Genomic DNA, 15,293 nt, shown 5'->3' with positions numbered 1-15,293 from the left:
GTTGAACGTCTTACTGAAGTTCATATAGATCATGCCCACCGCTCTACCCTCATCAATCCTTTTTGTTACTTTCTCAAAAAACTCAATCAAGTTCGTGAGACATGATTTCCCACACAAAAAGCCATGTTGACTGTCTCTAATCAGTCCTTGCCTTTCCAAAAAGGTGTAAAACCTGTCCCTCAGGATTCTCTCCAACAACTTGCCCACCATCAACATCAGGCTCACCAGTCTATAGTTCCCTGGCTTGTCCTTACCACCATTCTTAAATAATGGTATCACATTAGCAAACCTCCAGTCTTCTGGCACCTCACCTGTTGTGGTGTAAAATTCCAAGCAGTGGAATGTGGTGAAACGGTTAAAAATTATGTCCCAATACATGTGTGAATCTAACCGGAATGGAGGTGTTGCTTAGTCCCGTGTGAATCTTATTACACACCTCCCCGTGTGAATCTTCTTATCTGTATGTAACCAGAATGGAATGTGTTTTTTAGCCTTGCTCTGCTGTTCACATGAATGTTTATATCTGGAAAAGAGTATATCAGCTGGAAAAGTCTCCAGTTCGGTGAGTCTGCTCCGGGGTTACGTTTAACCGCCGAGCGTGGGTTGTTGGCAACCGCTCTACGAGAACTGACGGCTCCCAGTTCCGGTAACATGTAGAGTGAGTATAAGCCAGACCCGTTTTATGAGACCTGGTTGTGGCGACGCTGCGGGGAATAAAATGCCCATATTCTAGCAGACTCGCCTCTTGGTCGTTTGTTCTGTGTCAGACTACTCTCCTACGAACCTGACCTTGAGAATTTTTTAAAACATTTGGCGTAGTCGAGCAGGGTCAATCGCAATTGAGGAGAGATTTTGATACAGAACAATGTTTTGGAAAAAGACTAAGAAACCAGAAGAACAAACTGTGGAGGTCCCGACCGTCCCGGGATGGCATGGATGTGGGCATGTACGTGGCAGTTTGTTTGAGAGAGGATCCCAGTCCTGCCGAAGAACCCCTTGCCTGGGGTACAGCGGAGGATGTGGGCATGTCCAAAAAGCTGAAGCGGAGTTAACAGAATTGAATGGGATTGAACTGAACTGAACTGAGTGGAACTGAAGTGAATCAAATTGAACGGAACAAAATGGAACTGAGCTAAATTGAATTGAAATGGACGGAACTGAATTGAACACAATTGAATTGAACTGAACAGACCTGAACTGAGCTGAATTGAACTACACTGAATTGACTGAACTGAAATTAACTGAAACGAATTGAACTGAATTAAGCATAATGTAACACATGTATTGGGCCAAGCAGTGGAATGTGGTGTAAAATTCCAAGCAGTGGAATGTGGTGAAACGGTTAAAAATTATGTCCCAATACATGTGTGAATCTAACCGGAATGGAGGTGTTGCTTAGTCCCGTGTGAATCTTATTACACACCTCCCCGTGTGAATCTTCTTATCTGTATGTAACCAGAATGGAATGTGTTTTTTAGTCTTGCTCTGCTGTTCACATGAATGTTTATATCTGGAAAAGAGTATATCAGCTGGAAAAGTCTCCAGTTCGGTGAGTCTGCTCCGGGGTTACGTTTAACCGCCGAGCGTGGGTTGTTGGCAACCGCTCTACGAGAACTGACGGCTCCCAGTTCCGGTAACATGTAGAGTGAGTATAAGCCAGACCCGTTTTATGAGACCTGGTTGTGGCGACGCTGCGGGGAATAAAATGCCCATATTCTAGCAGACTCGCCTCTTGGTCGTTTGTTCTGTGTCAGACTACTCTCCTACGAACCTGACCTTGAGAATTTTTTAAAACACCTGTGACTATCGATGATACAAATGTCTCAGCAAGGGGCCCAGCAATCACTTCCCTAGCTTCCCACAAAATTCTGGGTTACACTTGATCAGGTCCTAGGGATTTATCCATCTTTGTGCGTTTCAAGACATCCAGCACTTCCTCCTCTGTCATATGGACATTTTTCAAGATGTCACCATTTATTTCCCCACATTCTATATCTTCCATGTCCTTCTCCACAGTAAACACTGATGCAAAATACTTATTTAGTATTTCCCCATCTCCTGTGGCTCCACGCCTTGCTGATCTTTGAAGGGCCTTATTCTCTCCCTAGTTACCCTTTTGTCCTTAGTGTATTTATAAAAACCCTGTGGATTCTCCTTAACCCTATTTGCCAAAGCTATCGCATATCCCCTTTTTGCTGTCCTGATTTACCTCTTACATATACCCCTACTGCCTTTATACTCTAAGGATTCACTCGATCTATTCTGTCTATACCTGACATTGCTTTCTTCTTTTTCTTAAACAAACCCTCAATTTCTTCAGTCATCCAGCATTCCCTATACCTACCAAACTTACCTTTCACCCTAAAAGGAATATACTGTCTCTGGACTCTTGTTATCTCATTTCTGAAGGCTTCCCATTTTCCAGCCGTCTCTTTACCTGCGAATATCTGCCCCCAATCAGCTTTTGAAAGTTCTTGTGTAATACTGTCAAAATTAGCCTTCCTCCAATTTAGAACTTCAACAGTTCGATCTGGTCTATCCTTTTCCATCATTATTTTAAAACTAATAGAATTACAGTCGCTGGCCCCAAAGTGCTTCCCCACTAACATCTCAGTCACCTGCCCTGCCTCATTTTCCAAGAGTATGTCAAGTTTTGCACCTTCTCTAATAAGTATATGCACATACTGAATCAGAAAACTTTCTTGTGCACGCTTAACAAATTCCTCTCCATTTAAACCCTTAACACTATGGCAGTCCCAGTCTATCTTTCAAAAGTTAAAATTTCCTACCATAACCACCCTATTATTCTTACAGATAACTGAAATCTCCTTAAAAATTTGCTTCTCAATTTCCCACTGACTATAAGGGGGACTATAATACAAGAGATGGAAATGTGTTGCTGGAAAAGCGCAGCAGGTCAGGCAGCATCTAGGGAACAGGAGAATCGACGTTTCGGGCATTAGCCCTTCTTCAGGAATGAGGAAAGTTGGTCCAGCAGACTAAGATAAAAGATAGGGAGGAGGGACTTGGGGGAGGGGCGTCGGAAATGTGATAGGTGGAAAGAGGTCAAGGTGAGGGTGATAGGTCAGACTGGGGTGGGGGCGGAGAGGTCGGGAAGAAGATTGCAGGTTAGGAAGGCGGTGCTGAATTTGATGGATTTGACTGAGACAGGCTGGGGGGAGGGGAAATGAGGAAACTGGTGAAATCTGAGTTCATCCCTTGTGGTTGGAGGGTTCCTAGCCGGAAGATGAGGCGTTCTTCCTCCAACTGTCATTTCGCTGTGGTCTGACGATGGAGGAGTCCAAAGACCTGCATATCCTTGGTGGAGTGGGAGGGGGAATTGAAATGTTGAGCTACAGGGTGGTTGGGTTGGTTGGTCCGGGTGTCCCAGAGGTGTTCCCTGAAACGCTCCGCAAATAGGCGGCCCGTCTCCCCAATATAGAGGAGGCCACATCGGGTGCAAAGGATGCAATAGATGATATGTGTGGAGGTACAGGTGAATCTGTGGCGAATATGGAAGTTTCCTTTGGGGCCTTGGAGGGAGGTGAGGGGGGAGGTGTGGGCGCAAGTCTTGCACCTCCTGTGGTTGCAGGGGAAGGTGCCGGGAGTGGAGGTTGAGTTGGTGGGGGGTGTGGATCTGACGAGGGAGTCACGGAGGGAGTGGTCTTTACGGAATGCTGATAGGGGAGGGGAGGGAAATATATCCTTGGTGGTGGGGTCCGTTTGGAGGTGGCGGAAATGGCGGCGGATGATGCGCTGTACATGGAGGTTAGTGGGGTGGTAGGTGAGGACCAGTGGGGTTCTGTCCTGGTGGCGGTTGGAGGGGCGGGGTTCAAGGGCGGAGGATCGGGAAGTGGAAGAGATGCGGTGGAGGGCATCGTTGACCACGTCGGGGGGGAAATTGCGGTCCTTGAAGAAGGAGGCCATCTGGGATGTGCGTTTTTGGAACTGGTCCTCCTGGGAGCAGATGCGGCGGAGTCGAAGGAATTGGGAGAATGGGATGGCGTTTTTACAGGGGGCAGGATGGGAAGAGGTGTAGTCCAGGTAGCTGTGGGAGTCGGTTGGTTTTAGTAGATGTCCGTGTTGATTCGGTCGCCTGAGATAGAAATAGAAAGGTCGAGGAAGGGGAGGGAGGAATCTGAGACTGTCCAGGTGAATTTGAGGTCGGGGTGGAAGGTGTTGGTGAAGTGGATGAACTGTTCAACCTCCTCGTGGGAGCACGAGGCGGCGCCGATACAGTCATCGATGTAGCGGAGGAAAAGGTGGGGGGTGGGGCCAGTGTAGTTGCGGAAGATGGATTGTTCCACATATCCTACGAAGAGGCAGGCATAGCTGGGGCCCATGCGGGTGCCCATGGCTACTCCTTTCGTTTGGAGGAAGTGGGAGGATTGGAAAGAGAAGTTGTTCAGGGTGAGGACCAGTTCAGTCAGTCGAAGGAGGGTGTCTGTGGAAGGGTACTGGTCGGTACGGCGGGAAAGAAAGAAGCGGAGGGCTTTGAGTCCTTCGTGATGGGGGATGGAGGTGTACAGGGACTGGATGTCCATGGTGAAAATAAGGCGTTGGGGACCGGGGAAGCGAAAATCATGGAGCAGGTGGAGGGCATGGGTGGTGTCCCGAACGTAGGTGGGGAGTTCTTGGACTATAATACAATCCCAATAAGGTGATCATCCCTTTCTTATTTCTCAGTTCCACCCAAATAACTTCCCTGGATGTATTCTGGGAATATCCTCCCTCATTACAGCTGTAATGCTATCCCTTATCAAAAACACCACTTCCCCATATGTCTAGCCTCCCTTTCTATCCTTCCTATAGCATTTGTATCCCGGAACATGAGACTGCTCGTCCTGTCCATCCCTGAGCCATAGTTCTGTAATTGCTATGATATCGCAGTGCCATGTTCCTAACCATGCCCTGACTTCATATGCCTTCTCTGTTAGGCCTCTTGCATTGAAATAAATGCAGTTTAATTTATCAGTCCTACCTTGATCTCTGCTTTGTTCCTGCCTGCCCTGACTGTTTGACTCTTTTCTTTTCTCAACTATACCAGACTCAGATTGATCTCTTTCCTCAGTATATCGCTGCGTCCCACCCCTCTCCTTACTAGTTTAAATCCTCCTGAGCAGCTCTAGCAAATCTTCCTGCAAGTATATTAGTCCCCTTCCAATTCAGATACAATCTGTCCTTCTTGTACAGGTCACTTCTACCCCAGAAGAGATTCCAATGATCCAAAAATGTGAAGCCTTCTCCCATATACCAGCTCTTCAGCCATGCATTCATCTGCTCTACCCTCCTATTCCTACTCTCACTAGCTCACAGCACCGGGAGTAATCCAGATATTACAATCCTTGAGGACCTCCTTTTTAAAATTCCTGCCTAACTCTCTATATTCTCCCTTCAGAATCTCATCCATTTCCCTTCCTATGTCGTTGGTTCCAATGTGTACAATGACGTCCTGCTGGTCCCTCTCCCCTTTGAGAAAATTTTGCACCCTCTCTGAGACATCCTTGATCCTGGCACCAGGGAGGCAAACACACCATTCTGATTTTTCGCTGCTGGCCACAGAAACGTCTGTCTGTACTTTGGACTAGACAGTTCCCTATCACAATCTATCGTTTGCAACCCGATGTACCCCTCATTACATTAGAGCCTGTCTTGATACCAGAAATTTGATTGTTTGTGCTACATTCCCCTGAAAGTCCATCACCCCCTACATTTTCCAAAACAACATACTTGTTTGAAATGGAGAAAGACACAGAAGACTCCTGTACTACCCTCCTACCTTTCCTGAAGGTAACCCAATAACCTAACTGTATCGGCAGCTTTTCTCCCTTCCTATAACTGCTATCCATCACACTCCCAGCTCTTGTAAATTCCTTATTGCCTCTAATTGTCGTTCTAATCGATATTGAATAGCAAACAGGCAGATAGGCAGATTGTCTTCTCCTGCTCCTCTTATTTCTTATATTATTGTACTTCTTATTTTCTTATATTATTGTACATTCAAAATCAATCCCAAAATCAGCAGTAAGTTCATTCCTTATTTATTTTGCTTCACTGTTTCTCGTTCTTTGTATCCAATTTAATTATTCCTATGGAGCTCCCACTAATTGACAAATTACAGACAAAAAAGACATGACAGTAAGATGCAATTATTGGTAATGTTGCTCCTAAACTAATAAGTGTTTTATTACAGATTTCTCTTGTTCAAATGCATGTTTTGCAAACAATCAAAATATGGCATTGTCTTCGCCATTCTTATTTTTAGAATATCCCATCAATTGGAGGAAACTTTGTTACATTTATTCGTTTACACAGCAGGACTGGAAAGTGTAAATTAAGAATATAAAGTACAAGTTGTGCAACCTCTCGGCATTCTACCTGCCCATGATGTACACATCTCTGCAAGTAATTTTGGAGAGCCGGGGTGTAAGAAAGGTTAGAGAAGCAAGAGAGAATGGAGTGTTTTCTTCAATGATCTGTCACATCTGCATGCATGCAGCTGGTTCACTTTCAATATGGTGCTAGCTTAATCGCTCCAGAGTCAACTGACAAAGGAAGCTTAGTACAAACTTCTTGCAGCTGCTGAGATTGATTCATTGCTTTGCAACTTCAGGAAATTATTTTTCAAAAATATTATTTCTCAAAGCTGTAAAATGTCTCAACAATATTTTCATAATACTGGTCAGCTTGGGTAGAGACAGCCACATTTGGTTGTGGCCAATCTACTCGAGTACAGCACATTAACGGATCATGATGAAAGATCTAAAGTAAGTATGTCATTCACATATCACAAGCCTTAAGTCATGATCATGAGTCAGAATAAGGAAGCTCATGACGAGGCTTCTTGAGAAATGAAACACACCATTACTTGATATTGATCAAAATGTTGGCCCTCCACTGCCTAAGAACCCTGGCCAATTTGCTGATAAAATGGTATTATGATGCTGGTTCTCTCAGTTTGTCATAACTCTACTGTTGAATCTTTTTTTTCAATGATAGACTGTTAACACGAATATATATTAGCAATTCTAAATTACTGCATCATAAAGTTAGTCATTCTATAGGGCATTCAAGTTTTTTTGTCCTTGTAGGTGACTGAGATTTGTACCTTTGAGCATCATGTCCCAACGATTAAATGGCTTAAAAGTGCAACTTTAGAGAAACTGAGTGAACTTTCCCAGTGTGGTGGCCCAATCAGACTTACCCCTGACTCCAGCTCATTTTGTGATTTCAGCACATGTACATTATTGTGACAAGTGTGTCTGCCTGAAGTAAGGTAGAGATTGGAGATCTCCTGTAGGCTTACAGTATAACACTGTAAGAAACCTCAGCAGGATGGGCTACATAATTCAAGAGGGCTGAATGAATATCTGAATAGGAGCGTAACACCTGTTGTGACATATAGTGTTTCCTGTATTCCATGATTAGTCAGATAGATTGCACTTGTCTTGTTTATTTTGATGTAAACTAAGAACCGTACCAGAATCCTTCCAACAGACTGTATTGTTAGGCCCAGGAAGAAATAGTGAATATTAAAAAACCTGGATTTGACCACATGAGAGTTTACCCATGTCATTTTTAAGTACTGTTGGAATATGAATTTCAGTAAGTAATGCTCAAATAGTCCAAGAAATGGGGGTTGGTCACAAACAATAAAGTGAAACCTAACACTGGAAAATGTGAACTTTCTGACATTACACAACTTCATATGATTTAATTTTCAAAAATGTGTCTGTAAGTGACTCTGCCAATCCAATCCAAATCAAAAACCAAACTTGCCAAACACTATTAAGAATTGCCTGATCAAGTCTACTGCATTGTAACAATAACAAAGCTACCATTTCACACAATACACAATTAGATTGCTTTTTATGTCTGGCATATGAGAGAGAGAGAGAGATGGATCAATTCAGATCCAGAAATCCATCTACTGTCTGGAACCAGGTCAAATGGGAACAGATCCTAAAACTTGTTTGCTCATCGGTGTAGTATTTTATCTGCGTTAGGTTTCACTGATCTTCAGCTAGATATATTCAACGGAATCAACTGTCCTGATCTCTCAGTGATCTATTTCCCATAAAACATAAAGTGGGTTTTTTTTCGGTAAAGGTTTGTCAGCAAACAGACAGTATCATTCAGGGGGAACAGTACAGCCAGCGATGGAGCTCTGGCTCTGGGGTCTGGCTGCAGCCCTGAGGACCCTCACAGCTGGGCCTTGATAACAGTCCCACACGCGCCGGCTTAAAAGACAGCTGTTACTTACCCCCACAGACACACTCCGTGTCAGGAGCATATACTGCTTCTTCTGTTAATGCCGGAGCCCGGCCCCCATGTCAGATGAACACCAAGGGAAAACTCCACCTCATCGTCAGCTTCCCACACACACAACATTACACAGCGTCCCCTGCAGCCCCGCACAACTCGGAGAGTGGACTCCACGCACACTGCCACCTGCAGCAGTGGAGGGACATTACACACCGCACAACACCCAGAGTGAACTCCACACACACTGCCACCTGCAGCAGTGGAGGGACATTACACACCGCACAACACCCAGTGAGACCTCCATACAAACCGCCACCTGCAGCAGCGGAGGGACATTAAACACCGCACAACACCCAGATTGAACTCCACACACACTGCCACCTACAGCAGCGGAGGGACATAAAACACCGCACAACACCCAGTGTGAACTCCACACACACTGCCACCTACAGCAGCGGAGGGACATTAAACACCGCACAACACCCAGATTGAACTCCACACACACTGCCACCTACAGCAGCGGAGGGACATAAAACACCGCACAACACCCAGTGTGAACTCCACACACACTGCCACCTACAGCAGCGGAGGGACATTAAACACCGCACAACACCCAGAGTGAACTCCACACACACTGCCACCTACAGCAGTGGAGGGACATTAAACACCGCACAACCCCCATTGTGAACTCCACGTACAGCGCCACCTGCAGCATTGCAGGGACAACAAGTCCCACACAACGCGAATCACGGAATTTCAGTCGCAGCGCCACCTGCAGAACCGAAGGGACAACAAACCCTGAGCGATCTGCAAGTTTAACAGAAGTACGTACACATTGACAAGTTAAGCCGATGGTCAGGAGTTTGATTGCAAAGTTGTGTTTCCTCGTGTGTTTTGCAATAACCGTAGGACCACCGAGGGAGCTGCGAGAGGAGAGATTGAATGACAAAGGGATTAGTTTTACAGAGCCAAAGGGAAAGGTGATGCAGAAAGAAAAGAAACAGAGACCAGTAATCAACAAGTGATCTTTGCTCTTCTTCAAATCGTGCCATAAAAGTACCTAATATCCAGCCACTTAAAAAGCAAAGAAGCTTCAGGTTGTATCTGAAGGAGTACCACTTTACAGTGTGAGCTTGCATTACATTCCTTTGGAAGGCAGGATTTCCCTGTAGTATATATTATGCAAAATGGTGGGGATTGAGGGCTGCCAGTGTAATATCACTGATTCAGATAGGAGGTGAGGATAAATTGCCTAACTAGAAATAGTTATTTCTGGCAGACTGTCAGACACCAAATTTAACCCTGTCTTATTGAATAGAGTTAAAAATCAAACATTATTTGGAAATACGAGCTTTCGGAGCGCTGTCAAAAGGATAATGGAATCATGTCGAGAGAGTTGTCAGTGTGCAAGCTGTGATGTTGTCATTGAAGGAATAAAACATTGATCCTGCACCCAAAAAAGTGATGGGAAAGGGTTTCAGTCCAGAAACATGGAATTCTTCAGATGCTGTGTGGTCTAACAATGCAGATTAAGGCTTATTGTTCTGATAGGATCTGTCCTAAAGAAAACCAGACCAACAGACTTGGCTTCCAGTCAAGATTAGAGTGGTGCTGGAAAAGCACATCAGGTCAGGCAGCATCCGAGGAACAGGAAAAGCGACGTTTCGGGCAAAAGCCCTTCATCAGGAATGAGGCTGGGAGTCTCTGGGGTGAAGAGATAAATGCGAGGGGGGGGGGGGGGTGCTGGGGAGAAGGTAGCTAAGAAGATAGGTGGATGGAGGTAGGGTTGGAGGTAATAAATCGGAGAGGAGGGTGGAGAGGATAGGTGGGAAGGAAGATTGGCAGGTAGGACAGGTCATGAGGATGGTGCTGAGTTGCTATGTTGGAACTGGGGTAAGGGAACTGGGCGGAGGGGAAATGAGGAAACTGGTGAAGTCCACATTGATGCCCTGGGTTGAAGTGTTCCAAGACGGAAAATGAGGCGTTCTTCCTCCAGGTGGTGAGGGAGTGGCAGTGGAGGAGGCCCAGGACCTGCATGTCCTCGGCAAAGTGGGAGGGGGAGTTGAAATGTTCGGCCACGGGGCGGTGGGGTTGGTTGGGGCGGGTGTCCCGGAGATGTTCCCTAAAGCGCTCTGCGAGAAAGTGTCCAGTCTCCCCAATGTAAAGGAGACTGCATCAGGTGCAACGGGTATAATAAATAACATTTGTGAATGTGCAGACTTGGCTTCCATTCAGGTGGAGGGGGCAGGAAAGAGCTGCAGGTAGAGAGTCTGCAGTTCATAGTTACTTTGAGCCACCTGCATGCTCTATTTATGGCCTGAGAGAGGGCCTGATCCAATTTGGGATGTGTCTGATCCCTGAACTACCGAGGAGGGAAATGTTGTAAGATTAATATTCGTTCACCATATATTTGCGGCCACTATCCTGTTTTCTGGTAGGAATCAACGGAGCCTGTTTGGTTGAATGAGAAGAGCCTTTTGTCATATGCAAGGTATAGTTTATTTCATAATAGCAGCTTAGTACAAGTTACATTGGTATATTCTTACTGAGTGTATGAGAGGGATCTCAATGTTAGGTCTTACTCCTTCAAAATCCAAAGTTGATCCCCTGCCTCAGGACATCGTGTTTGCTGAAACACAGAGTTGCTCTTATAATGATTGTAACGAGGTTGGCCAGGTGGATCTCATAGAATATGAGTTCCTTGATTGTTGCTGTTATTCTGGTCCAATCGTGGAGCCTTGGCTGGCAGACATTAGTAGGAGTGTCAGACATCCAGCTCTCTCTGAGAGCTGGCTCTGATGGAGATGGATCAGTGTCAAGGACTCTCCACACGTAAGTAAAGGGTGACTTGGTGACAGGATACTCGCCTCTGTGGAGTTATTTAAGCTTCATAGTAATATGTAGAAGATTTTTAATCACATGATTTCCTTTGCAGAGGACAACTGTCCAGTTCAAATAGGTTCTTTCTTTTTTTTTGCAATATCTTGGATCTCTGAACTAAATACCTGATCTCAGTGGGAACTTCCATGAAATTATATACACCACCTCTTCAATCTGTCTTTTTTTTATTCATTTATGGTATGTGGGCATCATTGGCTAGGTCAGCATTAATTTCCCATTCATAATTGCCCAGAGGGCAGTTAAGAGTCAACCAGATTGCTGTGGGCTTGGAGTCACTTGTAAGCCAGACCAGGTAAGGACAGCAGATTTCTTTCCCTCAAGGACATGAGTGAACCAGTTGGGTTTTTCCAGCAATCAACAATGGATTCATGGTCATCATGAGACTCTTAACTCCACATTTTCATTACATTCAAATTCTACCTACTGTTGTGGCAGGATTCAAATCCAAATTCCCAGTACATTACCTGGTCTCTGGATTAACAGCTCAGTGATAATACCACTAGGCCATCACCTTCCCTGTGTGTGCCAACGTTTATTCACAATTTGCCAGTAAATCTGTGTTGAAATTTATAGACTTTTTACTTGAACTGAGAATTAGGTTGGACACTTTTGTTGACTTACAGTAATTGCATTTCTGGTGAAACCAACATTTGTTTTTCAGTCATACTCCTTGAGGATTATTTCTTGCTTGGCATGATGTCTGTCACAGATACTGAGCATTTTTCCTAGGAAGTGACAGGAATAAAATGTTTTTTTATTTTAGATTCCCTACAGTGTGGAAACAGGCCCTTCGGCCCAACAAGTCCACACTGACCCTCCAAAGAGTAACCCACTCAGTCCCATTTCCCTTTGACTAATGTACCTAACACTATGGTCAATTCACCTGACCTGCACATCTTTGGACTGTGGAAGGAAACCAGAGTACTCGGAGGAAACCCACGCAGGCATGGAGAGAATGTGCAAACTCCACACAGACAGTCGCCCAAGGCTGGAATCGATCCTAGGACCCTGCTACTGTGAGGCAGCAGTGCTAACCACTGAGCCACCGTGGCACCCACATTTGCTTGAACTTGCATCTTCTCAGCATCTGACATAAGGTTCACGTCAGTCATCACCATATCTGTTGCAGTCTGAATAACACCAGTTGAGGAATCATGAATGAGCTCAGTGGGGTAGATTGTTGTTTTATTATCTCATCATTTGTGCATCAAGACGTAGCTTGGCTGGTGATGAGAGTGGCATTACCTGTGAGATCCTTCATGTACGCCCGGACTCTCTGTGCCACTACACTTTGCCCTTGAAGTGGCAGGGACATTGATGGTGGAGAGAGTGTCATACATCTCCTTCTGAAATGTCCCTATGCAAAAAAGGTCTCGAGAGATGCATTGGTTTTTGTCAAGGTTTGTCCCAAGCAATTCCATGCCTCAGGACTCTGTGTTCTACAGTCTGTTCCCCAGGACAGAACCAAGACAAGCATGACTGTACTTGGCTGACCATCAACTTGGTGAAAGACACTCTTTGGTCTGCCCAGAACTTGCTTGTCTTCCAAAACAAGGAGTTGACCTCCACCGAGTGTTGTAGACTGGCACATTCCAAGGTGCAAGACTACATGTTGAGGGATGCACTAAAGCTTGGAGTAGCTGGCGGGAAAGATCCTTCTGCCAAAATACAACAAAGTTTGTTCAGTTATCTGACCCTCTTTTTGCCTTAAATGTATGTAAATAGCGCCTGTGCATGTAGGAAATGCCGAAGACAAATGTCAAATTACAATCCTTTTTCTATAAATGCAAAGACTGTACAGAACTGCTTTCATACCTGTGTATGTACAGAAAGATAATTTTTTATGAATAAAATATATTTTTGCAATAAAAAACATTTGTGTTTCTTCACAAGCTTTGCTGATTGAATGTTGCCTTATTCAAGTGGGCAGAAGATTACTAGACACCTGTTTTAAAAAATTCTCAAGGTCAGGTTCGTAGGAGAGTAGTCTGACACAGAACAAACGACCAAGAGGCGAGTCTGCTAGAATATGAGCATTTTATTCCCCGCAGCGTCGCCACAACCAGGTCTCATACTTACAACGGGTCTGGCTTATACTCACTCTACATGTTACCGGAACTGGGAGCCGTCAGTTCTCGTAGAGCGGTTGCCAACAACCCATGCTCGGCGGTTAAACGTAACCCCGGAGCAGACTCACCGAACTGGAGACTTTTCCAGCTGATATACTCTTTTCCAGATATAAACATTCATGTGAACAGCAGAGCAAGGCTAAAAAACACATTCCATTCTGGTTACATACAGATAAGAAGATTCACACGGGGAGGTGTGTAATAAGATTCACACGGGACTAAGCAACACCTCCATTCCGGTTAGATTCACACATGTATTGGGACATAATTTTTAACCGTTTCACCACATTCCACTGCTTGGCCCAATACATGTGTTACATAATGATTCACACATGTATTGGGACATAATTTTACACCACATTCCACTGCTTGGCCCAATACATGTGTTACATTATGCTTAATTCAGTTCAATTCGTTTCAGTTAATTTCAGTTCAGTCAATTCAGTGTAGTTCAATTCAGCTCAGTTCAGGTCTGTTCAGTTCAATTCAATTGTGTTCAATTCAGTTCCGTCCATTTCAATTCAATTTAGCTCAGTTCCATTTTGTTCCGTTCAATTTGATTCACTTCAGTTCCACTCAGTTCAGTTCAGTTCAATCCCATTCAATTCTGTTAACTCCGCTCAGTTCCATTTTGTTCCGTTCAATTTGATTCACTTCAGTTCCACTCAGTTCAGTTCAGTTCAATCCCATTCAATTCTGTTAACTCCGCTTCAGCTTTTTGGACATGCCCACATCCTCCGCTGTACCCCAGGCAAGGGGTTCTTCGGCAGGACTGGGATCCTCTCAAGGGTGGACAGCAGCGACCCTGGGGTTCCTCCGGTCGCCCCCCACCATTTCTCAAACAAACTGCCACGTACATGCCCACATCCATGCCATCCCGGGACGGTCGGGACCTCCACAGTTTGTTCTTCTGGTTTCTTAGTCTTTTTCCAAAACATTGTTCTGTATCAAAATCTCTCCTCGATTGCGATTGACCCTGCTCGCAGCGCCAAATGTTTTAAAAAATTCTCAAGGTCAGGTTCGTAGGAGAGTAGTCTGACACAGAACAAACGACCAAGAGGCGAGTCTGCTAGAATATGAGCATTTTATTCCCCGCAGCGTCGCCACAACCAGGTCTCATACTTACAACGGGTCTGGCTTATACTCACTCTACATGTTACCGGAACTGGGAGCCGTCAGTTCTCGTAGAGCGGTTGCCAACAACCCACGCTCGGCGGTTAAACGTAACCCCGGAGCAGACTCACCGAACTGGAGACTTTTCCAGCTGATATACTCTTTTCCAGATATAAACATTCATGTGAACAGCAGAGCAAGGCTAAAAAACACATTCCATTCTGGTTACATACAGATAAGAAGATTCACACGGGGAGGTGTGTAATAAGATTCACACGGGACTAAGCAACACCTCCATTCCGGTTAGATTCACACATGTATTGGGACATAATTTTTAACCGTTTCACCACAACACCTCAGCACCATGGGTGCATGTCAGGGGACATTTGCACAGATCGAGACATTTGATTGGCTTCTCTGCCAGTATTTAGTTGTGCATACTCAGGAGAACTCAGCATAGTGAAAATTTCTTGATTGGCTCCTGGGCAAATGGCTATTATTTTGTGTTTGGACAATACAGCAGTAATAGCCAGCCCACGATGCAGAAAGCATCTCTCTGTCTCCCTTTAGAGTCATAGAGATGTCAGCATGGAAACAGGCCATTCGGTCCAACCCATCAATGCCGACCAGGTATCCCAACCCAATCTACTCCCACCTGCCTGCACCCGGCCCATATCCCTCCAAACCCTTCCTATTCATTAACTCATCCAAATGCCTCTTAAATGTTGCAGTTCTACCAGCCTCCACCACATCCTCTGGCAGTTCATTCCATACACATACCACCCTCTGTGAGAAAATGTTGGCCTTTAGGTCTCTTTTATATCTTTCCCCTCTCACTCTAAACCCCCTAGTTCTGGACATCCTCACCCCAGGGAAAAGACTTTG

The 15,293-nt window shown here is 45.0% G+C and overlaps 1 protein-coding gene across 2 annotated transcripts in view; it reads right to left on the bottom strand.

The window, feature by feature from the left end:
• Positions 1-8,398, bottom strand: part of samd8b (sterile alpha motif domain containing 8b) — a 66,387-nt gene extending 57,989 nt beyond the window's left edge. The window contains exon 1 of one of the 2 annotated variants that reach the window (XM_043678893.2): positions 8,264-8,398. The gene's annotated coding sequence lies outside the window, so the exon portion shown is untranslated. The remainder of the gene's footprint in view (positions 1-8,263) is intronic. The other variant, XM_043678894.2, reaches the window with a different exon arrangement.
• Between the last annotated feature and the right edge of the window lie 6,895 nt (positions 8,399-15,293).

This window comes from Chiloscyllium plagiosum, unplaced genomic scaffold (assembly GCF_037043375.1).
Source record: "Chiloscyllium plagiosum isolate Xiang-an unplaced genomic scaffold, Cpla_swu_hap1 HiC_scaffold_43, whole genome shotgun sequence".
Classification (NCBI taxonomy): domain Eukaryota; kingdom Metazoa; phylum Chordata; class Chondrichthyes; order Orectolobiformes; family Hemiscylliidae; genus Chiloscyllium; species Chiloscyllium plagiosum.
The sequence above is the reverse complement of the archived record's forward strand: the minus strand, read 5'-3'. Positions and strand labels throughout refer to the sequence as shown.